The sequence below is a fragment of the Palaemon carinicauda genome, chromosome 35 (genome assembly GCF_036898095.1).
Source record: "Palaemon carinicauda isolate YSFRI2023 chromosome 35, ASM3689809v2, whole genome shotgun sequence".
NCBI classification, from domain to species: Eukaryota; Metazoa; Arthropoda; class Malacostraca; order Decapoda; family Palaemonidae; genus Palaemon; species Palaemon carinicauda.
In genome coordinates, this window is record NC_090759.1 from 66,452,275 (window position 1) to 66,468,191 (window position 15,917).

Here is a 15,917-nt window from a genome sequence, read left to right on the forward strand (position 1 = left end):
AAATGAGGCCTTTTATAAATGTCCTAACTGTGCCCTTTCCCATCACGCCTGGAACAGGTGTCCAAAGCACCTGAAAAGGATCGCAGCAATTAAGACCATCCCCCAGACTATATCACATGAAGTACCGTTGTAGCCGCCCAAGTCGTAGAGGGTCCCACGTCAAAGACGTCATCTCCAAGCCACGGTTCCTGATCTAGTCATCCCTACCCTACCAGTACCCACAGCTTCCCATATTCTTCTCCTTCCCCAGCTAGTCAAAACTATTCTCCTGCCCCAGGGACCTTACCCTTCACTCATCAAATAGAACCTGTGCCCCAGTAAGACCTTATGCCCACAATCCTCAATCTTGTGACCCAAATAGAATCTGTGCCCCTATAAGACCTTATCCCCACAATCCTCAATCTTGTGATCAGAGTCTTCTCTTTTAAAGATCCTACAGCCCATTAAGGCTCCTTGCCAAACCCTCCTTTCCACCATAGTTTCATCCCACCCTCTTGACCAGGGATAGTTTTTATGCTTATGTCTGCTCCTTCTCTCTAATACTCATTATCCTTCACTCCTCTCCCAGTCACTTATACTCAATGGGAGTTGCTGCTATAAAAAATGTTCTACTACTGAAACTCTTCTCTTCAGTTCCCTGAGGAGCCTGGTTTTTGTATCTGAGCAGTTTGCTTGATGGAAATTAACATCTTTGCAGTCAAGCTCTTTGGGTTGAGCAACTACACTTGCCTTGCCAAGTCCCTACTACATTGTATTGTGAGTCAACTGATTCCATACTCAATTTTATAAAAAAAATTGAGTAAAGATTGATATCTTGCGGTAACACTGGCTGTGCTGAGCAACTGCACAAGAACACACTGTGTGTACTCTTGTTTTAACCTTACTGTTTGAGTTTACCCTTGGGGGCTATGACTGAGAAACTAAGAGCCCCGTCCAGAGGGAATGCTCTAGGCAATCTGAGTGTGTGTGTCTGTGGGAGGAGACACTTGGTGGGAGGAGGAGGATTTAACCAAGTGATTCAAGGGTTTTGGGAACTTTGAAATAGGATAGGACTTTGGAGAAAATATGAAGGACTATGGGAATAAGGTTTTGAAGGGACAAGGACTCTATTTGCTCAATGAGGGATTGGATAGTTTGGGAAGGAGAAGGTTTAGGGGAAGGTGTAGGCACTTGAAGGTTAGGGATCACTGGATCAAAAGAAGCAGTAGGTGGGCATAGGGACCTCTGGCGTGGTACTCTCGGGATTTTGGGTGGCTTCTGCGGCTGTGAGTGTTTCAGGTAGGCTTGGCTGCAAGGTGTCTTTTAAGGCTGCAATTATTCTCGTATGCTCAGGACACCTGTTCCAGGCTTGATGAGAGAGGGCACAATTGGCACACTTTAGAAGGGTTTCTTTACCTTCCTTGTGTGTGCTAATACATATTCGGGTTGGGTGACAGAGTCAGAAACTACAAATTTTGGGGTCTCTGCAGTCTTCGTGGTGGTGCCCATAACGTTGGCAGTGATAATATCGAAGACACTCCAGTGTATACTCCTGGATGGGGACAGTTCCCCATATACAAGGTCGAGGAAAAGTGGTACTGGACCAAAGAAGTAAATGACGAGTTTGTTTTTAGGTGCTTCATCCTTATTCTTTGCTGTGTTCTACAAAGGCAATGTTGCTGAGAGAGATGACAAATGTGAGGGACATGGTGGCTGGATAGGTGGCGATGACTGATTTTTTCTGCTTCTTGGAGGGATCAAGGGACACCAGGGAGGATTCCATCTGCAGAAGATTGGCACAGCCTCGATCCTTTTGAAAGATGATGAGCTCTCCCTTGCGGTTTGGATGAACTGTGATGGCGAGGTTGGGTTTAGCGGCTGACAAGGCAGCTACTGCAGCATAAGAATTTGAGTAGAGTCAACCTTCGTTTTCTCGGTAACCGGCTCGGATGGGGGGGAGCAGATGCCTCCTTGATTAACTGTGTAAGGCAGTCAGTCCAGTTACAGTCCAGGAGGGGGTGTTCCTTCAGGGACTGCTCAGGCATCAGAAGAGTGGTTTTTTATCCTGCATGGCAGGGGATTGGGCCGAGTGGTCGTTTCGGAATGGAAGCGTTGCAGACACTGACAATTGTTGTTGGTTTTGTTGCATAGAGCAAACTGATCACATCTGGCTTACAGGTTGGGCAAGCAGCTTTGAGTATATCTGCCATCTCCTGTGCCCAAGTGTCCGGTCCTGCACCACATACCACCGAAACAGAACCCAAGCAACTTCCAAAATTCAAGCGTCCTGCTACTGAAGAGGGCCCTTCATACATTGCAGTTACTGCCATCACAGCTGCTAACCCCATACTCAAGATCAAAGCTAGATCCAACATAAAGGGTGACCTTATAATCATCCCAAAGAACCAAGACAGCATCAGCATTCTACAAAACTGTCTTCCTGATGCTCCTAGATCAAGCAAAGAAGTTGAGAAAAGCTGCATCTACAACCATCCAGTTAGGATGCTATTGAACTTCCTCAACGGTTGCAAAAATATCACCAACGCAGAGCGTCGCTTGACCACCAGCAAAGTACCCGCTAAGGAGGTCACCATTACCATTACCGCTGTGTTTAGGGAACCTTCCCCATTCACGACTTTACACCTGAAAATCCTCAATAGTCCAACTGTTGGCCCTTTAGGCATCAGAAAGCTGACTGCAGAAGCACCACAGTCTGTGGTGTCGGCAGCAGGAAGCACCCACCACAGACCTGCATCGATGAACATAAGGAAGGGAAAGAAACCTGTTCAAAATGTTCCAACTGTGCCCTCTCCTACCATGCTTGGAACAGGGGGTATCAGGAGTGTTTGAGGAGGATTGAGGTCATGCAGACATTTACTTTCAACTGCACCAGAAGTACTGTCACAGATACCTAAGCCACAGAGGGATCCACATCTAAGGAATTATCGCCAGCAGTCAACTGTTCCAAATCCCGTTCCAAAACATACACCTTTCCAAACTCCTCCTCTTGCCCCACCTACACAGAATCCTTCTCCTTCCTCATTCATCCCCAACCTTACTAGTCACTTAAAGTCCTTGCCCCTAGAGAATCTTATCCTTTTAGTCATCCACCTTAACAAAACTTGTTCCTCGCTACAGATTCCCTCCCTTAATATTCAGTTCCTCTTTTCTCCAACAGTTTCACCTCCCCTAGAGCAGGGATAAACTTTCTGCTCAAAACTACTCAAGTTCTTTCCCTAGAGCAGGGATAAGATTTTTGCTTCGAACCACTTCTGTTCTCTCCTACTCAAAATCCTACTCTCCCATCCCAGTCTCTTATACTTTACTGGGACTTGCTGCTATAAAACTTTTACCTAATCATAAAGCTCCTTCTTTCAGTTCACGTTGAATCTGGGTTTGTTTGGGCAAGGCAGCTATGCTCTTTGGGCTGAACAGCTGCACCTACTTTCCAGGTACTGGATTGCCTTGTTAATGCAGTCTGATTGCCTTGAATTGAGTTCAGTTACTCTAATAAAAAAAAACTTTAACTCCTGCTGCTACGCTCCTGATGCGGAGAAGTTGCTTGTACTAGGACCACACTCTGTGCACTTTTAGGGGCTAGTGCTTTGTGCCAAGAGCTCGTGCTCGGCTGTGAATGCCAGGAAATCTGAACCAACCAACTTTCTCTCCTACTAAGAATTTTTCTCCCTTCTCCAAGTCTCTTCTACTCACTGGAACTTGCTGCTATAAAACTTTCTATACCACTGAAAATTCTCTTTCGGTTCCCAGAGGGGCCTGGTTTTTTGGTCCATGCAGTCACCTTCTTAGGATTGAGCATCTGTGCCTCCCTTCCGAGTCCTATGGCTTGGTTCTGCTGTCAGCAAATAATTTCTAGTTCCGTTCTTAAAGAGTTCAGTTATCATGATAAATAGTTTGACAACAGCAGCTATGTTCCTGGTGCGGAGAAGCTGCTAAACTGAAAGCACACTGTATGGACCTTGGAGCTATGGCCTTGAGCCAGAGACCTTCCAGATAGGCTGTTATGCCAGCAATTTGAAAAAACCAATCAACTAGATAATTCAAAGTTGGAAAATAAATTCATACAAAATGATTGGTAAACCTTGTGGTGGGCTATATGGTAATGTCATTGCCTGGTGATCACCAGACTGGGGTTCGAGTCTAGCTCAAACTTGTTAGTTCCTTTGGTCACTACAACCTCACCATCCTTATCAGCTATGGATGGGAAGTTTGGGAGAGCCTATAGGTCTATCTGCAGTTATAAGCAGCCATTGCCTGGCCCATCTTGGTGCCACCTTGGGTGGAAAGGGGGCTTGAGCACTGATCATATGTACATATGCTCAGTCTTAGAGCATTGTCATGCATGACAGTGCAATGTTACTGTCCCTTGACTGCCATTCATGATGGACCTTTAAATCTTAACTTTCATTTATAAGGAATTGATTAAAGGACTTTTTATCCCATTATTATTATTATTATTATTATCACTATTCATGAGGGACTTTTTAACCTTACTTTTCATTTACACGGAATTAATTAAAGGACTTTTTATCTTATTAAGGGAATTTTAAAGAAAACCACAGGATCCATGGTGGAAAGATATAAATTATATATATATATACATATATATATATATATATATATATATATATATATATATATATATACATATATATATATATATATATATATATATATATATATATATATATATATATATATATATATCTATGTCTATATATACACACACACACATATATATATATATATATAATATATAAGAAATATCCTTTCACTTCAATTTAAACATGGGATACAATGTTATCAAGAGCCAACATCCAGTTAAAGAGGTTATCCAACCTAATGTGCTAAAATCTGCCGACAAAAAGAGAATTGTCTGTATTGACAAGCAGCTGTGGGTACCAATTAACTGGAAAATTTATAGTTGGTACTTGGAAACAAATTTATACAGACATGGTAAAACTTATTATGTTAAGAAAAGCTTAAATTTCCTTATTAGGGAATTGATTAGAGAACTTTTTATCCCATTAAGGGAATTTTAAAGAAAACCACAGGATCCATAGTGGATTGGAGCTCAACCACTCAGCCTGTGACGTCCTCCTCCACTCAAGGGCGAGCCCATGAGGGAACGGTCTTCAATGCTCAGGAGTAAGTCAATACTCAGGAGCCGCTTCCCGCTCAGAGGACGACACTCAACCTCGTCATCGTGGTTGAACTCGTTCCGAGTTTTGGACTTAAACTCGTCAATCACACTATAGAATTGATCCTATGTAGTATGATCATACCTTCAACTTCCAAAGTTCAACACCTCACCACACAGGATGCTGACTCTCATCATGATTAGGCAAATTTATGTTAATATCTATCGCTTTGTGAAATGTTAAAAAGATTTAGAAATCTAGTAGTATTGACGAAAGGTTTTTGTATAAAATTATCAATGTAAACTTTTAACAAGGAGTAACAAATGAAACAAAAACTCCATCTTAATAATTCTACCCAGAAAATTATTTAAGTGAATACATAAATCTAAAATAAAAAAAAAGCTAATTTCTCTAATAAGTTCATTACTAAACAAAAGAATATGATGAAAATTCAAATACTGTTTCTGAAAGAAACTCTAATCGCATTACGAAATTGTAATTCATTCTAAAACACAATTTCATTGCTTGCCTGTTAGATTACCTCAAAATTAATGTTGAAGCACGGGCGCTTGTGTTGGCAGACCGCAAATTACAAAAAAAAAAAAAAAAAAAAAACTGAGCCTATCGAGTTATTTCTTGCTTGGCATTGTCTTCCTTAAAATGTGGGACTCACTTGGTCTTGACAACAAAAGCTCATGATTAACAATTTATTCATAAGCAGAAATCAATATCTATTGCACAATACCTAAGAATATTCTGTATCTTGTGGCAGCTCCAACATTTCATACTGAAGGAAGCAAGAAACTGGTCAAGTCGTCCATCTTGAAGCCATAGCTCTTGAATATTAAAATGACTGTTGTAGACTTTTATCTACAAGGGTGCAAATGAATCAACAGCCCATGCCAGAATACTAACGCCAATCTGATAGAGGAAGTTTTTTTTCTGTCAAAATAATGATATTCATGATTCAGATAACAGAGAGTAGTTGTCTCGTTTATCATTTTTAACAAACTCTGAAGCAGTGCAATCTTTTCCAAATATGCCAGAGCTTACACTCTAAATGGGGACCCTCATCATAGCCCCAAAACGGAAGTTTGATTTGGCATTGCCGATTAAGCAGGAGTTGCACAAAAGCGTGCAGTTACGCAGTCACTTAGCCCAAAGGGCATGACTGTAAAGATATCAATTTCTGACGGGCTGCCAACACAAAAGCCCGTGTCCAGCAGTTAGGCTGGGCAATCTATGAAGAAGAAGAAGAAATCAATTTTTGTCATAATCAATAGGAAGAAACAAGGCAGGAGCACACGCTCAGTCCAAAGAGGGTAACTGCAATGGTGTCAATTTCTGTGGCAAGGCAAGGTGCCTGCACCCCAAAAACCAGGTTGCTCATTGAATCGAAGAGAAGAGTTTTAGTGGTAAAAAAAAGCAAGTAGAAGAGGCTGGCAATAGGAGTTAGAAGAATTAGGAGTAGGGCAGAAAGTAGCAGTTATAAGTGTATAATCTTATCCCTACTCTAGGGGGAGGAAAGATCAGTCTGTCTAACTCCTGAGCAGAGATCTACCAGTCGAGCTCTCGGTGAGATTAGTGCCGCCCATGGACCGTCTCGGCTACCTGGGATTTCTAGCTAGCTGATAATCACTTCTCAAAGTCCAGAGTTGTGGCTAGCTGAGAATTACAGCTCGAAGTCTAGTCTTCTGGTTGGTTGAACTTTCCTGCTTTGCCTTTGACTGTCGACTCTCAGCTAAGTGCCTATAACCGAACACTTCAGAAAAAGCTGAGCTTGATTGATGGCAAGTGGTTTAATGTTTCCTTCTTTCGTTTGCATGAGCTGGTGGCTTCTTTCTCTGATTTTATTTGCTTTTCGGATGGGTCTGGGTTTCTTGGACATTGGGCGTTCGTAAGACTTGTCATGAAATAGGTTGCAATCAATGTGTTACAGGAGATCCTGTGGTAAAGTTCCTGTACATCTGGATTATGAACTTTTGTCTTGTAGAAATGTGTAGGCTAAGTATTGTCAATGTGAAAAGTAGCTTTTGCACTTTTGACAGCAAGGCCAAACACTGTTAGGGTAGACTATCAAGCAGATGTTATTAGTGTCCATGGTAAATGTTCAGCTAGTAAGGCTGTGCAGGAAATTTGAGGCAATCAGTAAGGCTGGGAGTTGAGCTGAAAATCTCTGTGAGAGCTGGGCAAGTTTGTCAGCACTAGAGCTGGGCTGAGACTGGTCTGACCAAAAGATGTATGGAAATTAATATCAGAGAGTAGTGATGCTGCAGCTGTAAGTATAAGAAATAATCTATGCCATTTTGGTTGGGCTGTAGTATTTTGAAGCAAGGAGTGTCGTTTTGTAATGGTGAACTCATTTAATATTATTAATGGCATATTTGGGGTGAAAGGGAGTTCCAAGATATTGTAGAATGAGTGAAGTAAATTTGAAGAATGATTTAAATTAGGTGTAAGGTATGGGGTTATTTTATTTTCAGTAACTTTCTTGGGGATGGAGTAGAAGAGGAGCATCGAGGAGTAGGGATAGGTGGTGTATGTAACACTTGATTTTCAGGAACTGGTGGGGCTGCAGGAGAGGAAGGAGTATAGGATCTGGAGCAGTAGGAGTATGATGACATGTTCCTTCTTATTCGTGGAATTTTCTGGGGCTTAAGTGACGTCTGGTGAAGGAAAGAGTGTACTGAAGGCTGAGTATTTGGGATCTTGGTAGAAATCCTTTTCAAACTTTTTAGAAAAGTTCCAGGCTTGCTGTGGAATATATGTTGTAACATCTTAGGTGAATGCTTCTTTCATATTTGTGGTCATTAATGCAGTCTTGTGTATGGTGCCTTTGGATGTAGATGGCATTGATTTTGGGTCCATGATAGCTGTTACAGTGGCACCCAAAGTGTTGGCACGTAAAGCCTCTCAGAGGTCCAGGTACAGTCTTCTTGTATTGGCGAAAAGTTTGACTTGCATGCCCGTTTGTTTGCGTTAATAATCTGCTTCAAGTTCTTGAGGCGCTGGATAGTGCACAGTAAGTGTACTGTACTTCTCTAATGTGATTAGGCATGATGATGCTGAAACACTGCCAGCCAAGTTGGCTGGTAGATATGACTACTTGATAAGCATTTCCCTTCTTGTGTGCTAAATTACCAAGTGAATTACAAACTAATTTTCAATTATGATTGTAGACATGCTTATTTGATGAAGCAAGAGGCCTATCATCTTTCGAAAGGTAACATATCATATTTGACCTGGAATAACTATACTCAGCTTAGAGTTTTTTGCTCAGAGAGTTTATGATTCAATTGAAAAGGAATACAATTTAACCATAATAGAAACCTATTAGAAAGTCTAGATCAGCCTTGTTTTTCTAGGTTTAATTACTAGTTTTTAAGAATCATTTTGTGGCAGAATGGGATTTGTTTTGTATGAGAATTTGTTTATGTTATCTTTGAAATTTAAGTGTTTAAGTGTAAAGTGCTTAATTTAACAATTCTCAGTGTGGTTAGGCGCCTCCTCCCCAGTTGTTTATATTATCGAACTATCGTTTTAACGATTGTATTTTTTTCCATATGAGTGTTTATGAACACGACTTGATGTCTGGACGTTGGTGCTCGGACAGAATTCAGTTCGGGCTTGAGCACTCCCCTGATAACATACCTTGAGCAGCATAGTGATTTGGACTTTGGATGACGATTGTTTGGCAATTTATTTGGACGATTCTTTGGATTACGCCTTTGATCCTTGCATTGATCTGTTGTCTGCAGGTGCTCGTCACTTGCGACTCGAGCCAGTTCTACCTTTCCCTGACGAGGAGGACTTCCCAGGGAATTGGTGCACTTTCGTCTCCAATCAGCTGCTGTGGTTTTGGGAGCTTGCAAGCTCGTGAGGTGGCCTGTAGGGAGGCTGACGCCAGGTAAGACAGTGTGTCTGATTTTCGTTTGGGATTGCTTGCCCTTTATAGCTATGCTCTGGCGTTCAGGACCTGCCCTGGTAGCTGTTATGACAAGTGAATGACGACCCTAGTTTTGTCTCTCCTCTGATTCATCCACTGAAGTGAGGAGAACTATACATCCTGTGTATCATTTAATCTTTTATATATTGTCATATTTAAGACGTGAATACATAATGTCTTCCAGTATGTCTATTATAGACAAGGTTGTGTGTACTTAGCTTTGTGTTGATAGGTAGGATTTATGATGGTTTTCCTGTTTTATTTACTCCGTCTTCCTTCTGTCTTGGAATTAGTATTAGGGTAATTTTTTGTTCTGGCCAGCAAAATTGTTGGATCCGAATGAGTTTATAACCGATATTCCTCCTGTCTTTGTTAGGACTTAGTTTTTTTAGCTTTAGGGAATCCCGTGTGATTCAAAAGGACTGGTATTTGTCCTTCCTTGTAATTAAATTATGTTATTTGTCATTTCAACAAGGTTGATCTAAATTTTGTAATTGTTAAGTATTAAATATTGTTAAGTTTTCTTGAGTGTTTGTTTCCGCTGACCTTTAGCACTGAGTTACATTTATTACTGACAACAATTATAATAAGAACTCTTATAACAACCCTAAGGGTTATAACAAAACCGTTTCTGGTACAACCAAGGAGCATGTGGTGGACTACCGTTAAATCTGCACTCTTTGGTGTAGATGCAACAGTTCCTCCTTTACTTAAACCAGATGGCTCTGTCACTCACTGTCCAAAGGAAAAAGCAACCCTTTTGGCTGATGTGTAAGCAGTAAGCAGAGAAATGAGAAAAAAAAAAAAAAAAAAAAAAAAAAACACTGAGCCTATCGAGTTATTTTTTGCTTGGCATTATCTTCCTTAAAATGTGGGACTCACTTGGTCTTGACAACAAAAGCTCATGATTAACAATTTATTCATAAGCAGAAATCAATATCTATTGCACAATAGCTAAGAATATTCTGTATCTTTTGGCTGCTCCAACATTTTATTCCGAAGGAAGCAAGAAACTGGTCAAGTCGTCCATCTTGAAGCCATAGCTCTTGAATATTAAAATGGCTGTTGTAGACTTTTATCTACAAGGGTGCAAATGAATCAACAGCCCATGCCAGAATACTAACGCCAATCTGAAAGAGGAAGTTTTTTTCTGTCAAAATAATGATATTCATGATTCAGATAACAGTGAGTAGTTTTGTTTATCATTTTTAACAAGCCCCAAAGCAGTGCGTGCTTGTCCCGATAGGCCAGAGCTTTGACTCCAAATAGGGACCCTCGTAATAGCTCCAAAAGGGAAGTTTGAGTCAACATAGCCGATTAAGCAAGAGTTACACAAAAAGTGCACTATTGTACAGTCGCTTAGCCCAAAGAGCATGACTGCAAAGATGTCAATTTTTGTTCTTATGAACAGGAAGCAGCAAGGCAGGTGCAGTCGCTCAGCCCAAAGAGCGTGGCTGCAAGGGTGACATTTTCTGTGGCAAAGCAAGCTGCCTGCACCCCAAAAACCAGGTTGCTCATGGAATCAAAGAGAAGAGTTTTACTTGTAGAAAAAGTTTCACAGCAACACGTACCAGTGCGTAGAAGATACTGGAATAGGAGTTAGAAGTATCAGGAGTAGGACAGTAAGGAGCAGTTATAATTGTAAAATCTTATCCCTATTTGTGGGATGGAAATATCAGGTTGTCCAACACCCGGGCAAAAAAGACCTACCAGCTCAGATCTCAACGAGGTTAGTGCCGCCCATGGACCGTCTTAGCTACCTGGGATTTCGAGCTAGGAGAGAATTACAGCTCGAAGTAAAGTCTTCTGCCTGGCTGAAATTTTCAGCTAGCTGGAAATTACAGCTCGAAGTCCAGTCTTCTGGCTCGCTGAAATTTTCAGCTAGCTGAGAATCACATCTCAAAGTCCAGTCTTCTGGCTGACTGGAATTTTCAACTAGCTGAGAATTACAGCTTCGAAGTCCAGTCTTCTGGCTGGCTGAAATTTTCCGCTCTGCCTTTGACTGTCGACTTTCAGATGAGCGCCTAAAACTAAACATTCAGTTGTTGGGTTTGTTATGAGTCTCGGCATGCACACTGCTAGTACTTCTGCCTCAAAGATTGGAAACCATGTCACCAGTGCCACACATACTACTGAGAGGATCGCTCTCTCTGCTCATCAATCTCGGCTCAGCTCCCAGACTGAGAGGATTACTCTCCCGCTCAGGAATCTGCTTACCCCACACAGAGGTCACCATTCACTCGGCTCAGGGGATACCCAGGTCCCCTGCTAGCATGCTGGCGGTAATTTTCGGCACTGACACCGAACTGGAAACTGGCCGAAACTTTCGGCTGTGACACCGAAAAGAATATGCCATGAGTGGGTATAGCAGAACCTTCATTTGCTGGTTCTGCTAAAGCAAGGTACACCAGTCCTGTCAAACCTTCTGTCACCCAGACAGGAAACCATGCAGGGATTGTCAGTCATACTTCGACCACAGGCAGACTCTTTTATTCCATGCCCTCAAGCTGGTACCTTTGTTTGGCTGGACACTTGACTGGGTCTGTGTCAATCACAAGATGTGAAGATATGATGACTGCAACCTTTTTCACGATGCTCCGTACCAACTGGTCACTAGGAGAAACAGGGAGGCTCCTTTGTATAAGAGGGCACTCCCTCCAAGGAACTATGACATTGAAATATCTCACTTCCACCCCCCAGGAGTTCTACAAAGAATGCTGAAGACTGGGCAGGCCACCCAGATGGCCCCTGTTACCAGACACAGATGCTGATTATGATCCGGACTGCTTGATGACCTTACCTGGCAGAGGAGAGCATAATCAAGTTCCTCACAATCTCACCACCCCCCCCCTCCACAGAGAAAGCCTGTGAGAAAAAAAAAGAATGAACCAGCAATGGACATTCCTGATACTCCAGATCCCTGTTCCAACCAAGTGAAGACACCACCTGCAAAGAAACAGAAGAGTGCAACAACAGTGGAATCACCTGCCACTACCACCCCTGCCACCCCACCTGCTTGCACTCCAAAAATAAAGGCAAAAGATCCTCCCATGGACCTCATACCTCCTGCACTAGCTGGAACTCATCAGCAAGACTGCAACTGTACGCAGTGTCTTACACAGCTACTTGCTGAATCCACTGCTACATGCCTTACTTCTGCATACCCTGCCCCTGTACCAACAGAAGCCATTGCTACCCATACTCCAACTGCTGAACCTGCTCAAGAATCTCAGAAAATGCCTGCCACAGCTACCACAACTGATGAGCTGACTCCAGAACTTTGTCCTACCCCTATAGTTCCAGGACATCCACAGAAATTCAAGCTGCCTGCAGTGGAAGGTTTACCCACCTATGCAGCAGTAGCAGCCATTGCAGCCTCAAATTTACAACTAAAAATTTCTGCCAGAGCCAACATGAAGGGTGACAAAATCTTTACCACAAAGGATCAGGATAGCGATAGCCTTCTACTCACTGAAGTCTTTGACCTATCTTGATCCTGCCAAGAAATTGAGAAAAGAGATTTTCACCAATTACCCACTCATCATGCCACTGTCCATAACTGACTGCAGTCAAGTTACCCATGCTGAGAGACGTTTGGGCAGCCACAAGCAACCTGCCAGAAATATCACTGTCACTTTCACTGGCCCTATCCCACCAACATAGGACCTGGGAGGACTGTGGGGATCTTTTCCCAAAAAGGACTATAAGAGTGACCCATTGCGCTGCTTCAATTGTCAGGGCTTCCACCAAAAGGAAGAATGCAGAAGCCCAGCAGTCTGTGGAGTCTGCAGCCACCGTCACGCTACCCTAGTATACATAGATGCGCGTAAAAATAGATCAAAAACACATGCCAAGTGTCTAAACTGTGCTGGACCCCATCATGCCTGGAATAAGAAGTGTCCAGAGTTTCTCAGAAGATTATCAACACCACAGGCAGCTCCACTTACCTCTACAGCAGCAGCACCGCAGCAGACACTGCAGCCCCAAAGGGCTCCACGTTCCAGGCCTCCTCCTCGTCGTCCAATTGATCCTGCTTCAGTTGCTCCTATCCCCGTCTCTGCCCAAACACCTGCCACTGATCCTAAACCAATCATCAACCCTGTTTCCAAATACAGTCTTAGCTGAGCTCTCGCACTGACAACATCTCTCTCTCTCTCTCTCTCTCTCTCTCTCTCTAACCTGCGCAACTGAAAATTTCAGTGTACTGATCGTCGAGTTTCGTCACCATGTCCGTCTTCTACCTTAGAGACTGGGCATGGCACCTTTATCCCGACGGAGAACGCCACTATAGGGACCGTTACAATGATCCCTCTTATGACTGTGACAGCTGCGATGCCTACCAACAAAGAAGAGTCAAACTATTTAGCACAGTAGGCCTCAGAACAATTGATGTTTCTGACAAGACACTTCCAACTCATACAATTAGATGCAGCTACCAAAAGTGTAAAATCACCTCTGACAAGGTCTTGAAGCACTTCAGGACCTTGAAAGCCACCAGGGAACGGGATACATCCCCGCCCAAACGAAAGAAGAGCCCTGAACGCCCTTCTCCAGTGCCTCCAACACCCCAGTCATCACCTATAACGACTCCGAGGACTGAAAGTACACCTCAATCCTCACCAGCTCCTACAACTCCACAGCAGACAGATGCAGCTGCAGTTACTCCTCCAACCTCGGTGCCTGAGACTTCCACAGCCATGGAAACTGATCCTGCTGAAACCCAGGCAGTCCCTCTGGGAAACCATCCAATGGACTGTAACTGCACTGTCTGCCTTACCCAACTCCTGCAAGAAGACTTTGCCATTGCAACCAGCATTCCAGCTCCCAACATTGAAGCCAAGAAAACTCTACCAAAGTTCAAGCTCCACCAGATCGACAGCTCCTCCTACGCCACAGTTGCTGCCATGGCTGCAAAGCCTGGTATGAAACTCACAGCAAGACCAAACCGGAAACGAGACCTTATAATCTTCTCAAAGGACCAGGAAACTGTCAGATCTCTCCAAGAGGAACCAGCTTTGACACTGCTCGACCTTGCCTTGATCCAAAGGAAAGCAGTAATAACCAGATACCCCATCACTATGCCCATCTCCATTGTTACATCTTGCAACAACATTGATAACCAATGACTTCCTCACTGGATCTAGGAGTCTGGGGGACTTTCCCCATCGAGGAATACACGCCTGAGCCCCTAAAGACGCTACCGCTGCCTGCGATATGGCCATCACAAGGTAGAGTGCTAAGGCTCCATCATCTGCGGAGTCTGCAGCCAGCGCCACAGCACAAAAGTGTGCATCAAGGCACACATGGACGGAAAAGAAACAAAGCCCAAGTACCCCAACTGCTTCAGGCCTTACCATGCCTGGAACAGGCACTGCTGAGCAACTAAAGAGGATAGCTATTATTAAGCGATCTTCTAAGCCCAAACAACCAAAAGCAACTATAACTCAGCTGCCCAAGGACCAGCGACCTCTTAGCCAAGGGAGATAACGCCAACCGCCTCTGTCACTGTTCCTGAACCAGCCAAACAGCTGCACGCAGCACCTCTCCCACAACCTATACCCTCCAACCCGACCCAATTCCTCACTCAACAAGTTGAGTCACTACCCTTGGAAAACCTCATTCCTTTAACCTTCAAAATCCTCACCAGAGTCCTGTCCCTCGCCAAGATCCCCAACTTCATGGAGTTACTCCGACAGTTCCAGTTGCCAACCAGTGAGCGGGGATAAGCTAATTTGCTTAAACCTACTTTTTCTACTAACCGGGACTCGCTACTATGATAATTTCTCTCCTACTGACAGACTCTGTCTGTTAACCTTTCTTTTCGTGGACTTAAAGTCTCTCCTCCAGGTCACTTCCCTCACTTACACGCCATTGCTTTATATCCCTCCTCTTGTAAAGTAAATATTCACTCTATTTTGAAATTCCAACAACTCATAAAACCTACCCTTGTCTATTGAACGTTGCTGTACTCCAGCCTCCTCTGGGAGGCCACACTATAAAAATATAATTCTCTTAGTGCAAGAGCCCGAGTCATGCTATAGGTATGGCAATCTAATTAAGGAAGTAAGTGTTCCCAATCCTACACAGATTCCTCCTCCTGACCCTTCAGTTTCCTTCCTCATCTCCCAAGTCGAGTCTATACCCGTTGAAAAGCTAATCCCCTTGATCCTACAGCTTGCAGTTAAATTCTGTTCCCTTGTTCAGACCCCCTCCAACATAATCTAATCCCTCCTCTCTCCTCTAGTAACAACCTCCGTTGAGCAGGGATAAGCAACTATGCTTGAAACTGCTCCTTTTCTCTACTACCAAAGTTCCTTCTCTCCTCTCCCAGTCTCTTCTACTTACTGTGACTTGATACTGTCACTACTTTTACTTACCACTAAAACTATTCACTTCGGTTCCAGTATGGAACTCGTTTCCTGGTCCTCCTGGCGGTCATTTTCTTGGTGGTGAGCGGCCGCACCTCCCTACTTGCAGTTATGCTCAAGGAGCTGATCCCACTGTAGGTCCAGGCGGTGAGCTAGTTGTTTTTAGACTTGCTGTTGGCCAAACTGATTGTCTGTTTTGTAAAACAGCTCTGGGCAGAGCTAATGTTTGAAAAAGAAAAGTTTCTCGTGAGCCAGGAACTTGCAGAACCGATCGTAAGGTCAGGGCTGCACCTGTTGGGGGATATGACCTAGTCTAAGAGCCACCGTCCAGGCGAAATGCCCGGGCAATCTATACCAACCAACCATCGCTGCTCAAGAACCAGCTTACCCCCCAGCACAGAGGACACTGCTTACCCGGCACAGGGGACACCAGGTTCCCCTACCATGTGCCAGGATTTTCTGGAA

The 15,917-nt window shown here is 43.5% G+C and overlaps 1 protein-coding gene and 1 non-coding gene across 4 annotated transcripts in view; both read right to left on the reverse strand.

Moving 5' to 3' along the window:
* Window positions 1-15,917, reverse strand: part of LOC137627825 (annexin B9-like) — a 236,275-nt gene that overhangs the window by 124,095 nt on the left and 96,263 nt on the right. The window lies entirely within an intron of this gene.
* On the reverse strand, window positions 5,075-5,280 carry LOC137627994 (small nucleolar RNA U3). Its single transcript, XR_011041300.1, has one exon. It is a non-coding gene; the product is annotated as a small nucleolar RNA U3 (small nucleolar RNA).